The sequence below is a fragment of the Molothrus ater genome, chromosome 35 (assembly GCF_012460135.2).
Source record: "Molothrus ater isolate BHLD 08-10-18 breed brown headed cowbird chromosome 35, BPBGC_Mater_1.1, whole genome shotgun sequence".
NCBI lineage: Eukaryota > Metazoa > Chordata > Aves > Passeriformes > Icteridae > Molothrus > Molothrus ater.
Window position 1 is genome coordinate 592,943 of NC_071662.1, and position 20,395 is coordinate 613,337.

A 20,395-nucleotide genomic window follows, 5' to 3' on the forward strand; every position below is an offset into this window, starting at 1 on the left:
TCACCCAGAGCGGGACAGGGGGGATGTCACTGTTGGAAGGTTTGGGGAAAATCGTGGATTGGGAAAGAACAAGTTGTGAATGCCTTCGGTTGGGGATTCCTCTTGCCCAAGTCCATCTCTAGAAGTCACCTGATGTCCAAAAATCAAGAGTGAATAAAAAAATCCACCAGGAGTTTCCCATTTCCAGTCTCATCCCTCTGGGGTTCTGGTGGTCTCCTATCTGAGGGCTGCTGGGGATCCCATGGGTCCTGGGGATCCCCCCTCTCCAGGGTCCTGCTTAGGGATTCTGGGAGGTTTTGTAGGCTCCTGGAGCAGAAGTGGCTTTTCAGAGGCCAGCCAGCAATGAGCCCTGAGGCAGCAGCTCTGCAGTGGTGGCCACCAGGCCGGGCTGCCAAGGGAGGCTTCTGGCCATGGCCTGCAAGCAGCTGCTGCTGCCAAGGTGCCTTTGGTGCCTCAGGCTCTCCCTGGCACAGCTCCCAGAATGGCACTCTGCCCTTGTGCCCGAGGCCTTCCCTGTGCTGGGGCTGGCCTGGGGCTTTTCCTGCAGCGGGACCTGCCCTGCTGATGGCACAGGAAAGGCAGTTCCTGCTGGAGCAGGAGGCTCTGCCTGCAATGGGCTCCAACCACTCCAGCAAGGCCCTGTTTGCAAAGCCCCCAGTGGGAAATGAAGAGGGGTGGGGTCATGCTGCTTTTGGGGTGAATAATGCAGAAACCAGTCTGACTCCTTCATCCCCAAGTTCAACATCCTCAGAGGGAGCTGAAGCTGTGGCAGTGCTGGAAAATCCCCAGAGAAAGGAGCAACCAAGTGACACCACTGAGAGCTTCTGCAGAGCTGCTGACCTGGCTCAGCCTGGGCACATCTGACTGACAGGGCAGCACCTCAGACTAGAAAAACCCCGTCCCAAATTTTAATGGCAGCATCTCCTGACATTTCCCTTCTTGGGGGCTGTGGAGATTCCTCCCTGCAGTGGGGACACCCCTCAAGGTCACTGCTCCAGGCTGAGCCAAAGGGATTTGCCCATGGTCATTGGTCTGGGGGACTGACATCAATCTCTCCTTAAAAAGAGCTTCTTTTTCTTTTACAAAATCGTTTTGAAATCCATATCATATCATATCATATCATATCATATCATATCATATCATATCATATCATATCATATCATATCATACCATATCATACCATATCATATCATATCATATCATATCATATCATATCATATCATATCATACTATATTATATTATATATTATAATGTAATGTAATGCAATGTAAAGTAATGTAATATAATGTAATGTAATATAATATAAGATGTTACAGGTCTTCTACCTTGAAGTAAATATTTTTGATTAAGATAATTTTTTCTAATCAGTACCATAAAAGATTAAATATATTTAGATAAATACTTATGCTTTGTTATCCTTAAACATATGGGACAAATTCTATAAAGGTATGATTCCAAATGTATAATTATTTACACACGAACTCTTGAAATGTCTGGGGCTGAGATTGGAACCAGCTGCTCCAAGGCTCCTCTCAGAAAACAAGTTTAGAAGGCCTGAAGGTCCTTGGGGGTATTTGGGGATCTGTGGGGGCCTACTGGTGGTCTGCTCTGCACCTTATGGCCCAAGAGGAGCTCCTCTAATAAACTGGGCCTGAAGCTCCCAGTGTGCCCATGACAGGAACCCCTGTGAGTGTCTGGGACATCCCGGCTCTTTGGCAGCCTGGGGACTCCTGGGATGTCACCGTGGAGCCCCCGTGAGTGCCTGTGACAGATGGGTGCCTTTGCAGCCCAAGGTGCCCTGGGATGTCACCATGGAATGGCTGTGACTGCCTCTGACCACAGGGCTCTTTACCATCCCAGAAAGCCCTGGGAGGTGTCCATGGAGCCCCTGTCTCTGTGTGTGACATTCCAGCTCTGGAACAGCCTGGAGACTCTTGGAAAGTCCCCATGGAGCCCCTCTGAGGGCCTGTGACAAATCTGATCCTTAGCAGGCAACCATCACCAGGCCCCTGTTGCAATGGCCAGTTTCCATGGCAACCATCACCAGCCCCCTGTTGCCATGGTCAGTTTCCATGGCAACCATCCCCAGACCCATTGCTATGGTCAGTTTCCATGGCAACCATCACCAGCCCCCTGTTGCTATGCTCAGTCCCTTGGCAGCTCCATGGAGACCCCATGCTAAGGGTGGTTGCCATGGACACCAGCTCAGGCCTGCAGCCAGAGCCCGTTGCCATGGCAACCATTGGCAGCCCCATCCCCAGGCTGATGGGATCCCAGAAGCACAGAATTGGCTGAGCTGGGAGGGACCCATCAGGATCCTCCAGTCCAACTGCTGGCCCTGCACAGGACACCCCAACAATGCCAGCCTGGGCCTGGCAGCGCTGGCCAAACGCTGCTGCAGCTCAGAGAGCCCTGGAGCTGGGACCCTTCCCTGGGGAGCCTGGCCAGGGCCCCAGCAGCCTCTGGGCAAAAACCTTTTCCTGACATCCAACCTGAGCCTGCCCCGACTCAGCTGCAGCCGCTCCCTCCACTCCTGTCCCTGGGCACCAGAGGGAAGAGGTTCCCACAGCCCCAGCCAGGGACCCGCTCCCAAGGCTGCTGCCATGGCCACCAGGGCTGCCACCAGCTGGGATGCTCGCTTTCCACGGGCCGGGCTTCAGCAATGGGATTCCCCAATTTCCTGCTCCCGCTAAAACCGCGCTGCCCTCGCTGCCCTCCCGCCTCCCATGGAAAGAACAAAAGGCAAAGATCCTGGGCTGGGATAAGAACAATTTATTGGGAACAGCAACGAGATAAGGAACAAAGGGAACAGAAACAATATTGATAACAGAAGGGATAAGTGAAACTATTTACAGAGAAAACATCAACATCAACAACTAGTTCATCCTGGCAATGTATTTCCTCATGTCTGGAAAGGACACACTTCTCCTCAGGGAGGGAAAGAGAGAGTCCCTTTCCTTCCCCTTGCAATGACCTGAGGTGGGAGTGAATGTAATGACAGGGCCATGGCCAGACCCTCATGTTCTCCCATCCCACATCACGTCATTGGTAGGGGCAACAAAATAGACAGGTGTCTTCCCAGCATGGATCACAGGGAACATGGATCACCAGGGCTCTGACCAGCGTGGGGTCTCCAATGGGGGATGAATTTGGAGCAGTGTACGAAGCTCTTCCTGCACTTAGGGCATTTGCAGGACTTTCCTTACTGGTGGCTCCGTTGGTGTCTGGTCAAGTGAGAGCTCTGGGTGAAGCTCTTCCCACACTGGGGACACTCGTAGGGTCTCTCCCCAGTGTGGATGGGCTGGTGCCTGATGAGGTGGGACTTGCGCTTGAAGCCCTTCCCGCAATCAGGGCAGCGGAAGGGTCCCTCCTCTGAGTGAATCTGCCGGTGCCTGGCGAAATCAGAGCTGGTGTGAAACCTCTTCTGACACTGGGGACACTCGTAGGGCCTCTCCCCAGTGTGGATGCGTTGGTGGATGATGAGGGCAGAGCTGCAGCTGAAGCCCCACCCACACTCCCCACACTCGTAGGGCCATTCCCCAGTGTGGATCATCTGGTGGCTGATCAGGGTGCTGCTCTGCCTGAATCTCTTCCCACACTCCAAGCACTTTGGGGGCTTCTCCCCATCATGAAGCTGCCCATGGACCACCAGCTCTGAGCTCTGGCTGAAGCTCTGTCCACCTTCCTGGCTCAGGGTGGGTCTTTCCTCCTCAGAGCACCCTGGGCTGGCTTTGGAGCCCCTCCTCCTGTGGGATCTCTGGGATTTTCCTCCCTGTTGGATTCCTGTGCCATGGAGCCGCTCAAAACAGCCTCTTCCATGAAGTTCTGCTACAGAGATTTTTCCTCCTTGGTCTCCATCCTCAGCTCCTTCCCTGGAGGAGGAAGGACAAGGAGAGGATGGGATTTGCCTCCATGCCAGAGGGAAGGGGAAGGAGATCTCCCGAGTGCATCCCCGGCAGGACGAGGTTGGCAGCAGGGTTGTCCTGCAGCCAGGGGCTGTGCTGGGCTGGGAGATGGAGCAGGAGAGAGGGGGAAAGGGGCACTGACTTCCTCCTCACCTGCCTGGGGCTCATGGCGCATCTTCCTTGCAGCCTTCTCCTCTATCCAGCCAAGGTTTGGGAATGGGAAGTCCTGGTTTAGGAAAAATTCAATGCATTAGCACATTGGGTTAGGGGGTTCCCCCTGCCCAAGTCCATCTCTAAAAGTCACCAGCCATCTGGGGTCCATAAAAAGCTCCCAAACACCAAGATTCAGCTCTGAAAATGCCTCCCAGCTGTTCCCTGTCTCTGGTCTCTCCCATTTGGCATTTGAGGTTCACCCTGTCCCAGCTCCTGGGGGTCAGATGTATTGGGGGTCCCCTGTCTACCCAGTCCCCACCCTGTCCAGGCTGCTGGGAGTCCCAGCAATCCAAGAAGTTCCCGTTTTCCATCTCCCCACTTAGGGATGCTGGGGGTCTTGCGGTCCCAGTGTCCCTTCTCTGCTTTGGGGTGCAGGGGCTCCAAGGAGTCCCCCCTGCCCCTCTCCAGGCTCTTGAGGGTCCCCCCAATGGCGGCGCTCCCCCCTCTCTGGGCTCCCCACTTTGGGCTCCTGGGGGACACAGGGCTCTGCTCCTCCAGGCTGCCTCTGCCAGCAGCCACCACCGGCACCCCCCAGTGTCCCCCTAAGGGGCATTTTATGCTCAGCTTTGGAGTTCTTCGTTCTCCAAACATCCCCCCAAAAAACCCAACCCAGGGACCCCCCAGGGTATCTGGGCAGAGCTCCCCTGCCCAGGGCACCTGCGGGATGGGGGGTGATGATCCCACAGATGGGGGCTGCGAATTCAGGGAGGGCTCAACCTCTTGGTTCCTTCTTTCCCTAATCCTCCTTTGTCCCTCCTCTTCCTCCTGCTCCTCCTCTTCCATCCCTCCTCCTCCTCCCTAAGCCCACCTCCTTCTCCTACTTCCATCCCTTCTGGCTCTCCTCCTTCATCCCTGCCCTTCCCTCCCTCCTCTTCCTCCCCCAGCAGCAGCCACACCCTCGGTGCCCCGTTCCCGCAGCCCTCGCAGCCCGCGGCAGGAGCGGGGATGGAGCCGGGACAGGTCGGGATGGGCAGCGCGGGGCTCTCAGCTGCTCCCAGCCGCTGCGGGCGGGGGGAACCCGGCCCGGGCCAAAGGAGATGCAAACTGGGCAAACTGGGGGCTGCACATCCAAACTGGGCCTTGCTGGGGACCCTGGCTGGGCACTGCCAGCCCTTGGGGCTCCTCTCGGGAGATCTGGGAGGGGGAACGCAGAGAGGGGTGGGGGATCCCAGAAGTGGCATCTCTGGGAGGGACTGGGCTGTACTGGGATCATACTGGGATCATACTGGGAGTGAGTGGGAGGCTGCAGGGGGCAATTGAGACCATGCTGGGGGCAAATGGGATATACTGGGAGCGAGTGGGATCATTCAGAGGGTGACCAGGAGCAGCTGTGAGCAACTGGCATCATGCTGGAAGGAACTGGGAGGAATTGGGAGTCACTGGGTGCATGCTGGGCATGATTGGAAGCAACTGGGCTTCTACTGGGATGAACTGGGATCATGCTGGAAGTGACTGGGATCATACTGGCAGTGAGTGCAGCTACACTGAGGCTGACTGGGAGTGGCTGGGAGCAAATGGGATCAGGCTGGAAGGAACTGGGACTGACCTGGAATATGCTGGAAGGAACTGGGTGAGAATGGGAGTGACTGGAACAAAAGTGAGGCTGAAAGGGAGCAACTGGAACCATGTGGGGCACAACTGGTTCATACTGGCAGTGACTGGGAGCACACTGGGATCATCTCTGGATCATACTGGGAGGGACTGGACTAATACTGGGAATGTCTGAGAGTGACTGGGAACACACCATGCACATCATCCCTGTACTGGGGGGGACTGGGAGCAACTGGGAGCAAATGGCATCATACTGGGACTGACTGGGTTGATCTAGCTGGAGGCAACTGGGACCATACTGGGAGTGGCTGGAAGTTTCTGGGATTATACTGGGACCATACTGGGAGTGCTGGCATGTGACAAGGATCATACTGGAAGTTACTGGGCTCATATTGGTGTAGAAAGGGAACAATTGGGGTCACACTTTGGGCTACTGGGAGAAACTGAGAGAAACTGGGATCATGCTGCAAGCAAACTGGAGGGACTGGGAATGACTGGATGCGTGCTGGAGGCAACTGGGATATATTGGGCATGACTGAGATCATCCTGGGATAACAAGCACCTTACTGGGACCACTGGGAGTGTCTGGGAATGACCGTGGACATGCTGTGGGCAACTGGGATATACTGGGAGTGTCTGTAACCATACTGGGGATGACTGGGAACACACTGTGAACAACGGGGACCATGCTGGGGAGAACTGGGACCCCATGCTGGGGGTAACTGGGAATGAGTGGAAGTGACTGAGTCTACACTGGGGGCAACTGGGCATGACTGGGACCATGCTGGGAGGGACTGGGATCATCTATGGAGTGACTGGGACTATAGAAGGAACAACAGGCTTCAACTGTTATCACACTGGGAGGAAAAGGGAGCAACTGGAACCATGCTGGCGGCAACTGGGATCATACTGGGTCATACTTGGAGCAACTGGGACTGCACTGAGGGTGACTGGGAGTGGCTGTGAGCAACTGGGATCAGGCTGGAAGCAACTGAGGACAACTGGGACTAACTGGGAACCTGCTGGGAGTAACTGGAATATGCTGGGAGTGATTGAAACCACAGTGGGGGTAAATGGGAACAACTGGAACCACACTGGATGATAATGGGAGCAGCTATGCCCATGCTGGGGTCATATTGGAACTGAGTGGGATCATACTGGGAGTGACTTGAAAAGTATTAGGAGTATCTGAGAATGACTGGGATCCTACTGGAACCAGACTGGGAGTGACTGGAAAGGTGCTGGCTGTGACTGGAACCATGTTGGAGGTGACTGGGAGCAACTGGGCCCACACTGGGAGTGACAAGGAGTCACTCTGGGCATGACTGGAATCATACTGGGAGGATCTGGGAATGACTGGGGTCATACTGGGAGTGACTGGAACCAGACTGCAGGGAGGGGACTGGGTACAACTGGGATCATCCTGGGAGCCACTGGGATTACAGCAGGTGTGAATGGATCCTGACTGGGGGGTACTGGAAGCTACTGGGCCCATATTGGGAGGAAAATGTGGCACATTGGGAGCAACTGGGATCAACTGGAAGGTACTGGAACCATGCTAAGGGGACTAAGGACACAACGGGAGCAATTGGGTTTGAGACTCTGTCCAAAATTTCCCTCATCTGCCTCACGATTGTCATTGGGGACCACTGAAGAAAAGATCCCCTGTCTTAAATCTCTGGCCCTGCAGGAGAAAGTTACATGCTAAGGGCCCCGAGACCTGAGAGCATTGCTAAGCTATTGTTTCACAGGTGTGTTTACTGTATGCTACACTGAGCTTCATGAAAAGAAGAGAAGGACATTCTGCCCTTTTTGCAGCGATAGCTCTGGGATTTTTCCCCCACCTCTGGCTGGACTTCTCTCGAGTTTTGGGTGGTTCTCCAAAGAAGACCCCTCTCGCTCCTTTGCAATCACCGTGACAGACAAACTGAGATGTAAGAAGCCTCTTCCCCAGAGAAAAACCGAGACATGAAATCCCTCTGTGAGAAGGGCCCCTCTCACACTCTCCAAGGACTGGGACTGAGACCCCCAACCTGGGGGAGGTGTGTGGGGGAGGCAAGCTGACCAAAGCGAGATGGATGTTGCAGGTGTGAGCAGTGGACCAAGAAGACAATGGCTCTCGCCCACTGCTGAGAACATGGACTGTGTGTACCCTTCTCTAAATACCATTCTTTCCCCCGAAGATACAACAGACTACCTTTGATTCGGTTTCAAGATCTATTCCCCTTCCCCCATCAAAAGAGAGTGTAACTAGAGTCCAGATGGACTGCACATCTGAGATCTGTCCGGACGTGACCTGGTGAACTCCATTGGCTGGACATCGAAGGACTTGGCCGTTCTACGTTTGGTAGCTCTATACCCATTCATTTCCTCCCTCTTTTCCCTTATTTTTTCCTTTTTGCCCCGCTTCCTCCCCAACGCATTTTTGCTGTGGTTATTTCAAAAGAGGTGCATTTGTTTGGATTGTCACTGCAAACCCCCTTGTACCATGTCGGTTCTTTTGCACACTGAGATCGCGAACCATCACAAAACTCATTTGTAAGGATGGATCGTGACACCAGGTCCCTGTGGCCTGGATTGGGTTGCCCAGGGCTGGAAAGATGTTTGGCAGCTTGAGCAGGGTCTGGGAAGGGCCTCCAAGGTGGGGCTGGAGCCCCTGGGCTGTGAGCAGAGGCTGAGGGAGCTGGGCTTGTCCAGCCCGGAGCAGAGAAGGCTGAGGGGCTCCTCATCCCAGCCTGGCAGTGCCAGCGAGGAGGGGATGGAGAACACAGAGCCAGGCTCTTCACCGGGGGCCTGGTGGGAGACAAAAGCCAATGGGTGGAAGGGGAAAGAGGGGAGATCAGCCAGGACAGGAGGAGATGAAATGAGTCAGGCTGGTTTCAGCATTTCCTCAACACCAAAAGCAGTCTGACCTCCCTTCTCCATCCACCACTGACAGCTTTGCAAATCAGGAATGGTTGGAGCTGTTTTGTCCCCACTCCAGGATGAGCATCCTGATACAAGAACTTAATTGTGTTTATATCTGTCACAGAACCATGTTTTGTCTGAAATTAATTTTAGTATGGAAATGGGTGGGTGGTGGACTCATCAGGCACTGCTGGGACATTTTGCATAGCTCAGGGAAGAGCATGATTGTTATTAAATTGTGTCCTCTTCAACTGTGGTCTCTAGGCCATGAAGAGAAACTTTCTGTGCCCCTGAGTCTTACCTTCCTGACCCGCAAAGGACACAAACCTGATGAGTTGTGGTTCCCATGCCAGTGGCTGCACTTGGACCTCCCTCCATCCCCAGAGCAGAGCTCCCTTGTCCCAGAAAGTCCCTGGCAAAGGAGGGATGAAGGAAACAGGACAGGCTGGGGGGATCAGGGGCAGGGCATGACCAGGGTTTTGGGCTGGTTGTGAGCCCAGGGAACGATCAGGTCCCTGGCCTTGATGAACCTCATCCCATTGTCCTGGGCCCTTGGCTCCAGCCTGTCCAGATCCCTCTGCAGAGCTTCCTGCCCTCCAGCACAGCCACACTCCCACCCAGCCTGGGCTCACGTGGGAAGGACTGAGGGTGCCCTCAATGGCCTCATCCAGATCAGCAATAAAGAGATTGAATTGATCTGTCCCCAATCCTGAGCCCTGGGGACACCCCTGGATGTGAGTCCATTCCTCAGCTTCTCTGAGTGCCAAGGGTTGGGTTTAGGAAATTGTGGGGAGGGTATAGGGACAAAGTGTGATTGATTGTCAGCCATGAAGGGTCTTGATTTTCATATCTGCTCAGAGTGCATGAGGAGGTGCTGGGGCCCAGTATTTATTGGACATTGCTGATATCAATCTATAAAAGGTAAAGAAAACTTCAACAGGCAAAACAATTCTCTCCGCATTATTTTCAATATAGCATATTCACTTTGAATACACTTCTGAAATATGTCTAACTAACCACATAAGAATTGAAAACTTCAATTATTCCCATAGGCTTTTCTTGTTCAGGTGTTTCAAACCAATATTTATGAGCTTTTCTCACTGAATTCCTCAACTGAAGAGCTCAAAAAAGACAAGGCCTCTGGAGGAGTAAAAGTCATCAGCAACCTCCAAGTGGCTAAGGATCCATTCCCATGAGAGCAGAAATGAACAGAAATGGGCACAGCTTTGTGGCTGCTGTCCCAGCTTTGGCATGGGCCCTGGGCCTGGAGCAGGAGCAGCTCTTGAGGGCCCCAAGGCCGGGGCTCTTGTGCTGCCCTGGGCAGATGGGATGGCAGCAGGGGTTGCAGAGCTCTCAGCACCTCAGGCCGAGGGGAGCAGGGCAGCCAGGGAGCCTCCTTTGGCCTTGGCCAAGCACCTTCCCCCATGGCTGGGGCTGAGTCCTGTGGCAGCTGCAGCTGCTGCTGTGGCCTTGGCAGGGGCTGAGGCCGTGGGGCCAGTGCCCAGAGCAGCCTGGGCTGAGCAGAGCTGTGGGGCCAGAGCCGGCTGGGCTGGGCTGGGCTCAGAGAGGCCCTTGGTGCTGCCCAGAGCTCAGGGCAGCTGGCAGAGCTTGCAGGGAGCTGGGCTGGGCTCAGAGAGCCGGCCCAGAAACCATCAGTGTCCATCTCAGCCTGGCTGAGCGTGCAGGGGCAGGACTCAGGCCAGGCCTTGTGGGGCAGGGCCAGCGCCTGTGCAAGGCATTGCAAACAGGCAAGTGGCCCAGAGAGGAGGCTGCTCTGTGCCCTTGGTGGCATGGACAGAGCAGGGAGGGGGCCCAGGACATTTGTCAGTGCCAGCCTCTGTGCCCATGTGTTGGCAGCCCTGTCTACTGAGCCCAGCTTTGGCCTGGGCTGAGTTTGGCTGTGGCCCAGCTCCGTCCTCCTGTGGGGCTCAGGGCCTGTTCCCAGCCATGGCCAGCCCTGGCTGCCTCTCTGCTGGCCCAGAGGCCGGCAGAGCCCAGGGCAGGGCTATCTGTGCAGCCCCACAGGTGCCAGGGGCTCTGCAGGAGCTGGCAGAGGCTGCCCAGCAGGGAGGCCATGGGGCACAGAGCCCCAAGGCTGCTGTGGGCACCACGGCACAGGGGCCGTTCCCAGCCGCAATGCTCCTGGCCTGGGCTGGGCCTGCACAGGGGCTGGGCCACCATGGCTGGGCCTGCCCAGGGCCACAAAGGGGCCACGCAGCCGCTGCCGGGGCTGACAGCAAGGCCAGGCACACACAAGCAATTGCTGAGCATGGCCTGCGCTGGCCAGGCCTGACTGTGCCAAAGGCAGAGCTCAGCTGCCCTTGGGGGCTGCAGCAACACTCCAGAGCCCAAAGAGCCTCCATGGCTGGGCTGGAGACCAAGGCTGCAGCAGGGAAATGCAGGGCTGCTGCGGGATGGGGAGGCCATTGAATTCCAGCACACACCTCAGCTCTCTGATGATCCTGGCACCATGCTGGGCCCTGTTTCAGACTGGAGCAGAGCAGATGTTGATGGGACAGGAGCCCTGTGGCGCTGTCAGGGACCTGCAGCTTGCAAGGTGCTCTGCTCTCCCTCAGGTGCTCTCAGAGAGATCCAATCCCAGCTGGGCAGCTCAGGGCACAAGTGGCACTGCCTGTTCATGGGCACACAATTGATGTCTGCCTGGATAGGGGCACAGGTTTTAATACCTGTTAGTTTCATAATATACCAGCAAATCTTTATTTTCTGGGTACTTTTAAGAAATGGGAAAATTTTCCGACCACGAAAAAGAAGTTCCTGGAAGTGTATTGATGGCAGTAGGAGAAGAAATGCTGGTCTTCCTGTGGACTTGTGTCACCAATATCCACTGTAATACTTCCTCTCCTTCTTCCTTCCGGTGTTTCCAGGTCTCCCGTTTAAATGGCCATGTCTAAGGACACCCCTTCACTAGACCAGCTGGATCTATGTCTACCTTGCTGCTTTCAAATTTCCTCCAGCAGAGGCTCTCTGGGCATACAAGTACCTCTCAACTGACTGGTTTCATGCTTTGAGGTGCAGGGACTTGCCCAATATTTCTGAAGTTCAAATAAATATCACATTACTCAAGATCTTAATTGTGTTTCTATCTATCACTGAATTTTTCTTATGTCTTTGCCTAAAACTATTCTGTACAGAAATCCCTGGGGGATGGTGGACATGTCAGATGCGGCTGGGACATCCCAGACAGCTGAGGGAAGAGCTGTGATGGTTATTAAACTGTTCAAATGTTCAGCTTGTGTTTGCTGGCAAGAAACCTTTCTGTGCCTCTGAGTGTCACCAGGCCCTGAGCCCAAAGGACACAAACCTGATGAGTTGTGGTTCCCACTGCAGGGGCTGCACTTGGAGCTTGGCTCTGCACAGGAGAGCTCTTCATCCCCTTTCTCTCTTTTCCTCCCTCTGGGCATGGAGGGAGCTCCTGACTTCAGCCTGTGACTCGTGTGTGCAAAGAGCAAATCTGGGCAGAATCGGGGCAGGGAGGGTTTGGGGGGACCTTGGGATCTGTGCTGGGCACAGAAGGTGTTTTCCATTGCTCTGAGACTGTCTGCTGTGCAAAGTGGATTTAATATCCAGCAGAGGAATGACTTTTGCATTTGCTGGAGCTGTGCCTTCCCTTGGCTTTGTTGGCTGACAAGAAATGAACATCCCTCTGTGTCTCGGGCAGCTCCTTCTCCAAGGAAAGCAGGTGGGAGTTGGAGCCAAGGAGCTGAAAGCTGCAGGTGCAGCCTGGGCTGGAGAGAGCTCAGATTTGCACAAGGCTGCTCTGAGTGCCAGGGCTTGGATGGGGGAAATGGTGGGGTGGGGGTAGGGACAGAGTCTGATTGATTGTCAGCCATGAAGGGTCTTGATTTTCATATCCGTTCAAACTGCATGAGGAGATAGTTGGATTCAGAGTCAATTGGAGATTGCACATATTGATTTATGAACAGGAAAAATCCTTAACAGGACCTAAAAAATATTTTCTCACTGTCTTTTTAAATATAATGCATTAACTTTGGATACACTACTGAGACCTGTTTAATTAGCCACAAAGGATTTGAAAATTAAAATCAAATGATTCCCAGAGGCTTGGCTTGTTCAGGTGTTCTGAATGTTCATGAGCCCTGGGACACTGAATTCCTGCACTGAAGAGCTGAAGGCTGAACAAGCCTCTGGAGCAGTGAAATTCAGCAGCAGCCTCCAAGTTGCTGAGGATCTCAGCAGTCCCCAGTGAGGCCATCCCTGCCCAGAGAGCATGGGGGAATGGGCAGACAAGGAGAGCGTCCCTGGGGCTGGGGCAGCACAACTCAGAGGCATCAGCGGCTCCAGCTGGGCAATGGAGTGTGGAATGTGGCTGGGAAAGCCCTGCCTGGGCTGGGCCAAGCAGGACACACAAGCCCTGACTCTCATTCCCCAAACAACTCTCTCAATGAGACATTTAAGAGGAATTACAGTTGTTTGTGTCCTCTGAGTTGGATGTGCTGGAGAAATACCAACAAGGGATTGTCAGGAGCTCAAAGCAACAAAACAGACTTTACTGGCAATTTTAGAAAATCAGAGAAACTTTGGCAAAAGGTTTCATACAACATTCAATCAACAAAAAATACTTCTCGAAGCATTAACTTGGCCCATTCAACTTCACAAACTCATAGCTTGTTCAATTTTAAGTTAATCAAAATTTACAAGGGGACAAAAATAGAAGATACAGGAAGAGAGAAAAATGTCATATAGAGAAGCACACACACAGCTACATAGTCCTGGATTCCAGCACTGTTCAGAAGGAAATTCCAAGAGGATGCAGGGTCAAGATGTGTGCTTGCCTTGTGGTCAGCCTTCAATACCCCTTGGTCTCCCTGGGCCCTTCCCCCAGGTGGGGCTTGGGCTCATTTGGTCCCTCAGGAGCTGGGCTGGGGCTGCAGAGGTGGCTGTGGAGCATTGCCTGTGCTGTGCCAGGGACTGGTAGCCACTGCTGGGCTGGGATAGAGGCTCTGGGGGGGATTGGGGTTCCAGGGCAGGGCAGGGCTGGGCTTCCAGGGCAGGGCAAGGCTGGACCTGCCCCTTCCTCCCTCACACACAAAATGTTTTGAGCCAACAATCTCCTCCAGTCTGTCACAACAGGGAATGTTGGAGGTGAAATCCCAAATTTGGCCATGGGTGCCTGGATGAGAAGGACAGTTCTTTTCCATAGGAAGGAAAGCACAGAGCCCCAGTGTTTGGAAGGCAGGTGAGAGCCTCTCTAGTCCAAGGCCAGCCAGACTTGTCAGGAATGGCAGATTTTGTCTGGGAGCAGTCTTTGGATATAGGGAATTTGGCGGTGACTCTTTGTGTCTGTGTTCACACAGGAGTGCCTGTGCTGGGGAAATGTGGCAGAAATGCTGCTCTCTGAGGGGTTTGAGAGCCTTGGATAGCTGAGTCAGTCAGGCCTGGAAGTAAGGTTTCATCATAAGGAATAAGTTAAATGGTGTTAAGAGCTTTTTTTTGCTAAGTAGAGTTTAATATGATATAAGCTAAGTTGAATATTGTTTAATGTTATTCTACCATTAAATCATTTAGTCATAGGTTGTAAGTTAGGTTAAATACTGTTTGTGGGAATCCATAAAATTAGAGGGTTCTAGGAAAGCTGCAAAAGGCAGGCCTCAGATATGCAGAATTGTGAACAGTGCTAAAGCAACAGTCATGAGATCGGTCAGCAGAAAAATTATTTAAACGGTAAAAAAGGCAAGGTCAAATAGAACAATAGCCTATGTATTAATGCTTGTCTGAATAGCTCTCTAAGTTGCAGAAAGTTTATCTAGCAAGATATTAGGAAGGTTAAAGCTTAATAATGGAGCTCTGTGCGTTGTCTCTTACAAACGGGTATTGTATTCAAAATAAGCAAGCATTGTTTTAACCAAAGGTATGTGTGCTTATGGTGATTGGATAGAACTACTGTCAATATGCTTTTGCTTTGTGTGATTGGTCAAGAAGCTTATAAACTATGTTGTAACATTAAGTTTTCTGGCCTGCTGCCTGGATTGTGAGCTGCTAGCATCTTCCCATTATCATAATCATGTAATGAGACTGATGCTGAAAAAATTAACAGCTCGAGATACTTCCCATATTGCAGCCCCGTCTTGTTCGCGTCTGTAAATAAACCCCCGGCCGGCGTCAAAGTTAAGTGCTGTTCTTTTGCTAAATTGTCAAGTTGAAGGCATCAGTTAAGGTTAAAGTGTAAGTTAAGTCCTGTTAAGTTTGAGCTCTGTTCAGCTTTTGGGCCATATTCCTTTTATCCTTGCCCTCACTGTCCTTTGGTCACACAGACGCACAGGGACAGTTCTCGGTTCTTTTTTGGTTTGATTGCCTGGATTTGGTTTGGTTTTGTTGTTGCTTTGTTTCCTTGGTGTGCCTGAAGTGTCCAGTCAGGAGCAGAGTGACTCTTGCCAAGGAACTTTGTGCTGCTGTCCCTTAATATTAAATCTGGTTTTTGCTGCTCCCTTGCTGGGGATTTTTTCAGCGCTCTCAAGGCCTCGTTGGTACCAGGGTGAAGGAGCCCTGGCCCAGGCTCTGGCCATGGGGACACGGGGAGGCTGCCAGGGGGTCCCTGTCCCCCTGTGCCACGCCCAGGGCCCCGGCCCCCCGTCCCCGTGTCAGGCTCTGGGGTCGATCTCGTGGAACATCCTCTTGGGGAGGCTGCAGCGCCGGGGGCGGGGGGACCCGGGGGGACAGGGGACCCCGCTGTGCACGAGCAGGGTTGGACTGCTCTGGGGGGAACTGTGAGGGGGGCCAGGGCAGAGTGACCTCCCCAGTGACCTCACACAGCCCCTGTGATGTCACACAGCCCCTGTGATCTCACACAGCTGCTGTGAAGTCACAGAGCCCCCTGTGATTTCACACTGCCCCCCCTGTGATTTAAAACACCCCCCGTGACAACACACAATCTTCCTATGATGTCACAACCCCTGTGATGTCATACGACATCCAGTGATCTCACACAGTCCCCTAGCATGTCACACAGCCCCCCCCTTTGATGTCACCCTGTGATGTGATACATCTGCTCTGTGATGTCACAGAAGACACTTTGATATTAAAAGTCATCATGTGATGTCACTGTCTGTTCTGTGATGTCACAGACTGCTCTATGAATTTACAGCCAGCCAGTGATGTCACAACTCACTCCCTGATGTCAAAGTTCCATCCTCTATAATAGCAGGATCTGGTCTATGGCCTCACACCCTACTCTATGATGTCACATAGAGCTGTGTGGTGTCACAACCCCCTCAGTGATGTCACAAACCCCTCTCTGTGATGTCATACTTCCACTCTGTAATGTCACAGCACACACTTTGACCTCACAGCCAGCTCTATGATGTCATACAGCCATGCCATGATGTCACAGACTGCTCTGTAATGTCACAGAATCCCCTCTATGATGACATAGCTGCTCAGTGACCTAACAAAAAAACTCTGTGATGTCATAGCCAATCTGTGACCTCACACAGCCCACTCTGTGCTGTCACACAGCCCCTTGCTGACATCACAGCTGCTCTGTGCCTCCATGACACAGCCACAGAGGAGCTGCTGTGACACAGCCCCCTCTGGGACATGCCACAGCCCCTGCCAGTGCTCAGCCCCTGGGAGCTCTGTCTGTGCCCTGCTGGTGTCCCTGAGGGGCCCTGGCAGTGCCCCAGCTCTGCTGGGCTGTGCACAGGAGCTGCTCCTGGCCAGAGCTGTCTCTCTGCAGCTCTGCTGCCCTTGCCAGGAGCTGCCTCTGGGCCAGGAGCCCGGCCCAGCTCAGCAGCACAGACACAAGACAAGGACTGTAATGACCCTCTGGGGCTTTGGTGCCCTTTGCATCAGACTCAGTCCCTCTGAGTGTGCTCAAAGAACTTCTCAAGGACTCAAAGTAAGATTTAAACACTTCAGTTTCTCATACATAAAATTGATCCTTCTGAGGGACAGGACTGAGAAAGTGTCCCCAGGTTCCACACCGAGCAGAACACTGGTGGCAGTGATGACAGGTGGGGACAAGCAAGGCAAAGGTGTCTCTGGTGCTGAGCAAACCTGCGCCTCTGTCCCTGCAGGCTGTCGGCATCCCCTGGCTGCCCCACCTGGCTGGGCCCTTCCTTTGCTGACAGCTCTGCCTCCTGCCTGCCTCTGCCTGCCCACACAAAGCCTTGGGCTGCTCCAGGCTCCTGCTGGGGGACGTGCTGCACCACAGCCCTGCCCTGGCAGGGAAATTCCTTTCTCCTGGTGTCCACTCTGGGCCTCCCCAGCTGCACTTGGAATTAATTCTTTCTTTCTCTGGCTGTTCTCTACTATGTTGAAAGGATCCACCATCTCTGAAACCACCCTTCAATCCCTCCCAGGGCTCTCCTCTGATGTCCTCGTTCTCTACCCCAATGAGCACAGAGCTCCTGTGTCCCTACAGAGTGGTCAAGTGCTTGAGGCCAAGAGCACCTGGACAAGAGGCACAGTTCTTTTCTATAGGAAGGAAACCACAGAACCCCAGGGTTTGAAGGCAGAGGAGAAGCAGTCACCAGAGGCCAAGGCCAGTGAGACCTGTCTGTCCTTGCAGCTTTTGTCTGAAAGCAGCCTTTGGATGTATATGGGGAATTTTGGGTGTGGAATTCCATTTCAGCCATGGGTACCTGGATTGGAATGGCAGTTCTCCATAGGAAGGAAAGGACAGAGCCCCCGTGTTACAAAGGCTGATTAGAGGCAGCCCCAAGGAGGCCAAGGCAGCCAGATCTGTTGTCAGGGAAGAATCCTTGGAGAGACAGAATTTGGGAGGCCAAACCCCACTTTTGTCTATTGGGCTCTGGACGAGAAGGACAGTTCTTTTCCAAAGGAAGGAAAGTGCAGAACCCCAGTGCTTCAAAGGATGATGAGAGCTGGCCCTTAGCAAGGCGAGGGAACCTAGATAGTCCTGAAAGCTTTTGTCTGGAGCTGTCCTTGGATTTAAGGGATTCTGGAGGCGAATTTTCAGTTTTGGCCATGGATGCCTGGACTTGAAAGATGTTTTTTTCCATGAGAAGAAAAGCACAGGCCCCCGGTGTTTTGAAGGCAGATGAGAGGTGGCCCCCAAGAGGCCAAGGCCAGCCAGAGCTGTCTGTCCCTCCAGGTGACATATGGGAATAATCCTTGGATATAATCAGATTTGGAGGAGGAATCCCAATTTCAGCCATGAACCCCTGGAGGAGAAGGACAGTTCTTTCCCACAGGAAGGAAAGCACACAACTCCAGGGTTTCAGGGGCTGATGAGAAGCAACCCTCAATATGCCAAGGTCAGCTGGACCAGTCAGGCAGCCCCCAGGAGGCCCAGCCAGCCAGATCTGTTCCATGTTCTTGGATCCTTGGGGCCCTGCAGCATCACAATGAGCCCTTGGTTCCATGAGGTGCTGTAGGATCACAACAGATCTTTGTTTCCATGAGGCCCAGTGATATAACAATGGTCTCCTTGGCTCCACAGTGGCACAATGGCCCCTTGCTTCCATGAGGCCTTGTAGTGTCACAATGGCCCCCTGGTTCATGAGCCTTTGGTATCACCATGGTCTCCATGATTCCATAAGGCCTTGCAGTGTCACCACAGACCACTGGTTTCACTGAGCCCCACAGTGTCACTGTGGTCCCCTTGGCTCCAAGAGGCTCTGAAGTGCCACAAAGGCCCTTTGGTTCCTCAAGGCCTCCAAGTGTAAAAATGGCCTTATGGTTCCATCGTGCCCCAGACTGTCACAATGGTATCCTTGGCTCCATTGGACCCCTCATCCCATGGAGACCCACAGGGATCACTGGAGTCCCCTTGGTTCCATGAGGTCCTGCCATGCTATAATGGCCCCTTGGTTCCAGTGGGTCCCAAAGTGTCAGAACAGTCTCCATTGTTCCATGAGGCCCCACAAAGGCACTGTCATCCCCTTGGTTCCACAGGGTCTCACAGTAGAGCAATGGACTCCTGGTTCCATGAGGTTCCCCAGTCACAATGGTCTCCTTGGATCCACAGTGTCACAGTGACCCCTTGGCTCCATGTGGCCGCACTGTGTCACAATGGCTCATGGTTCCATGAGGCCACACAGTTTAACAGCGGGCCCTCGGTTCCACGAGGCCTTGCTGTGTCACAATGGACTTCATGGGTTCCATGAGCTTTCACACTGCCCACAGCAGTCTCCTTGGTTCTGCAGGGACACCATGGACCATTTGTTCCATGAGGTTCCATAGTAGAACATGGTCACCTTAGTTCTGTGAGGTTCTGCAGTGTCACAATGGACCCATGGTTCCACCAGGCCTTGCTGTGTCAGAATGGCCCCATGGTTCCCAGAGGTTTCTCAGTGTCACAATGGTCTCCTTGGATCTCCCGTATCCATTGGACTGTTGGTTCAATGTGGCCCCAATGTGCCAAAATAGATTTTGGTTCCATGGGGTTCCATGGTGTCACAATGGACCCTTTGTTCCATGAGTTTGGTTCTGTGAGGCCTTGCCACAATCAAATAGCCGAAATATCAGAATAAGACTCGTTAACACTAAATTGCTGTTTAAGAGGGTATCATTTATTCAGGCCTGAGGTCTAGTGAGGGATAACTCCTAACCCTATGTGGACATGTAATTCTACCAGCGTCAGTAAATGTGTATTACAATTTACCCATTACCATAAAATCCACCCCAAGTTCCCAGTTTCAGTCCTTCTTTTTTCTGCCACTACATTCTTGAGCCAGATATCTTCCTGTCTTCCAGCCATCCTTGCTGGGAAAGCAGCCCCTGCATGCCTTGTTCCTGTGCTAAAAGTTCACAGGCACAGTAAAAATTGAATGAACCCTTTTGGTATCAAGGCCAAGGCTTTGTGTGGGCAGGCAGAGGCAGGCAGGAGGCAGAGCTGTCAGCAAAGGAAGGGCCCAGCCAGGTGGGGCAGCCGGGGGATGCCGACAGCCTGCAGGGACGGAGGCGCAGGGCAGGGACACCGTAGGACAGCCTGGGCTGCACAGGGCACAGGGATGGGCAGCAGCTGCAAGACAGCCCTGACAGAGCCAACTTGGGCAGCACTTTGGCCATGGCAGACACAAAGAGCACCAAAGCCCCAGAGGGTCATTAAAGCCCTTGTGCTGTGTCTGTGCTGCTGAGCTGGGCCGGGCTCCTGGCCCAGAGGCAGCTCCTGGCAAGGGCAGTAGAGCTGCAGAGAGACAGCTCTGGCCAGGAGCAGCTCCTGTGCACAGCCCAGCAGGGCTGGGGCACTGCCAGGGCCCCTCAGGGACACCAGCAGGGCACAGACAGAGCTCCCAGGGGCTGAGCACTGGCAGGGGCTGTGGCATGTCCCAGAGGGGGCTGTGTCACAGCAGCTCCTCTGTGGCTGTGTCATGGAGGCACAGAGCAGCTGTGATGTCAGCAAGGGGCTGTGTGACAGCACAGAGTGGGCTGTGTGAGGTCACAGATTGGGCTCTGACATCACAGAGTTTGTTGTGTGAGGTCATTGAGCAGCTACAGCATCGTAGAGGGGACTGTGTGACATCACAGAGCAGGCTGTGAGATCCTGGCATGGCTGTATGACATTAGAGGGGGCTGTGAGGTCAAAGTGTGTGCTGTGACCTTACAGAGTGGCAGTATGACATCACAGAGAGGGTCTTGTGGCACCACTGAGGGGATTGTGACATCACACAGCTGTCTGAGCCATCATAGTGTGAGGCAATAGAGCAGATCTTGCCATCATAGAGGGTGGCTCTGTGACATGAGGGAGTGGGTTGTGACATCACCAGGTGGCTGTGTAACATCATAGAGCAGCCTGTGACATCACAGTGTGACTCTTTGACATCAGAGTCTTCTGTGACATCACAGAGCAGATGTGTAACATCACAAGGGGACT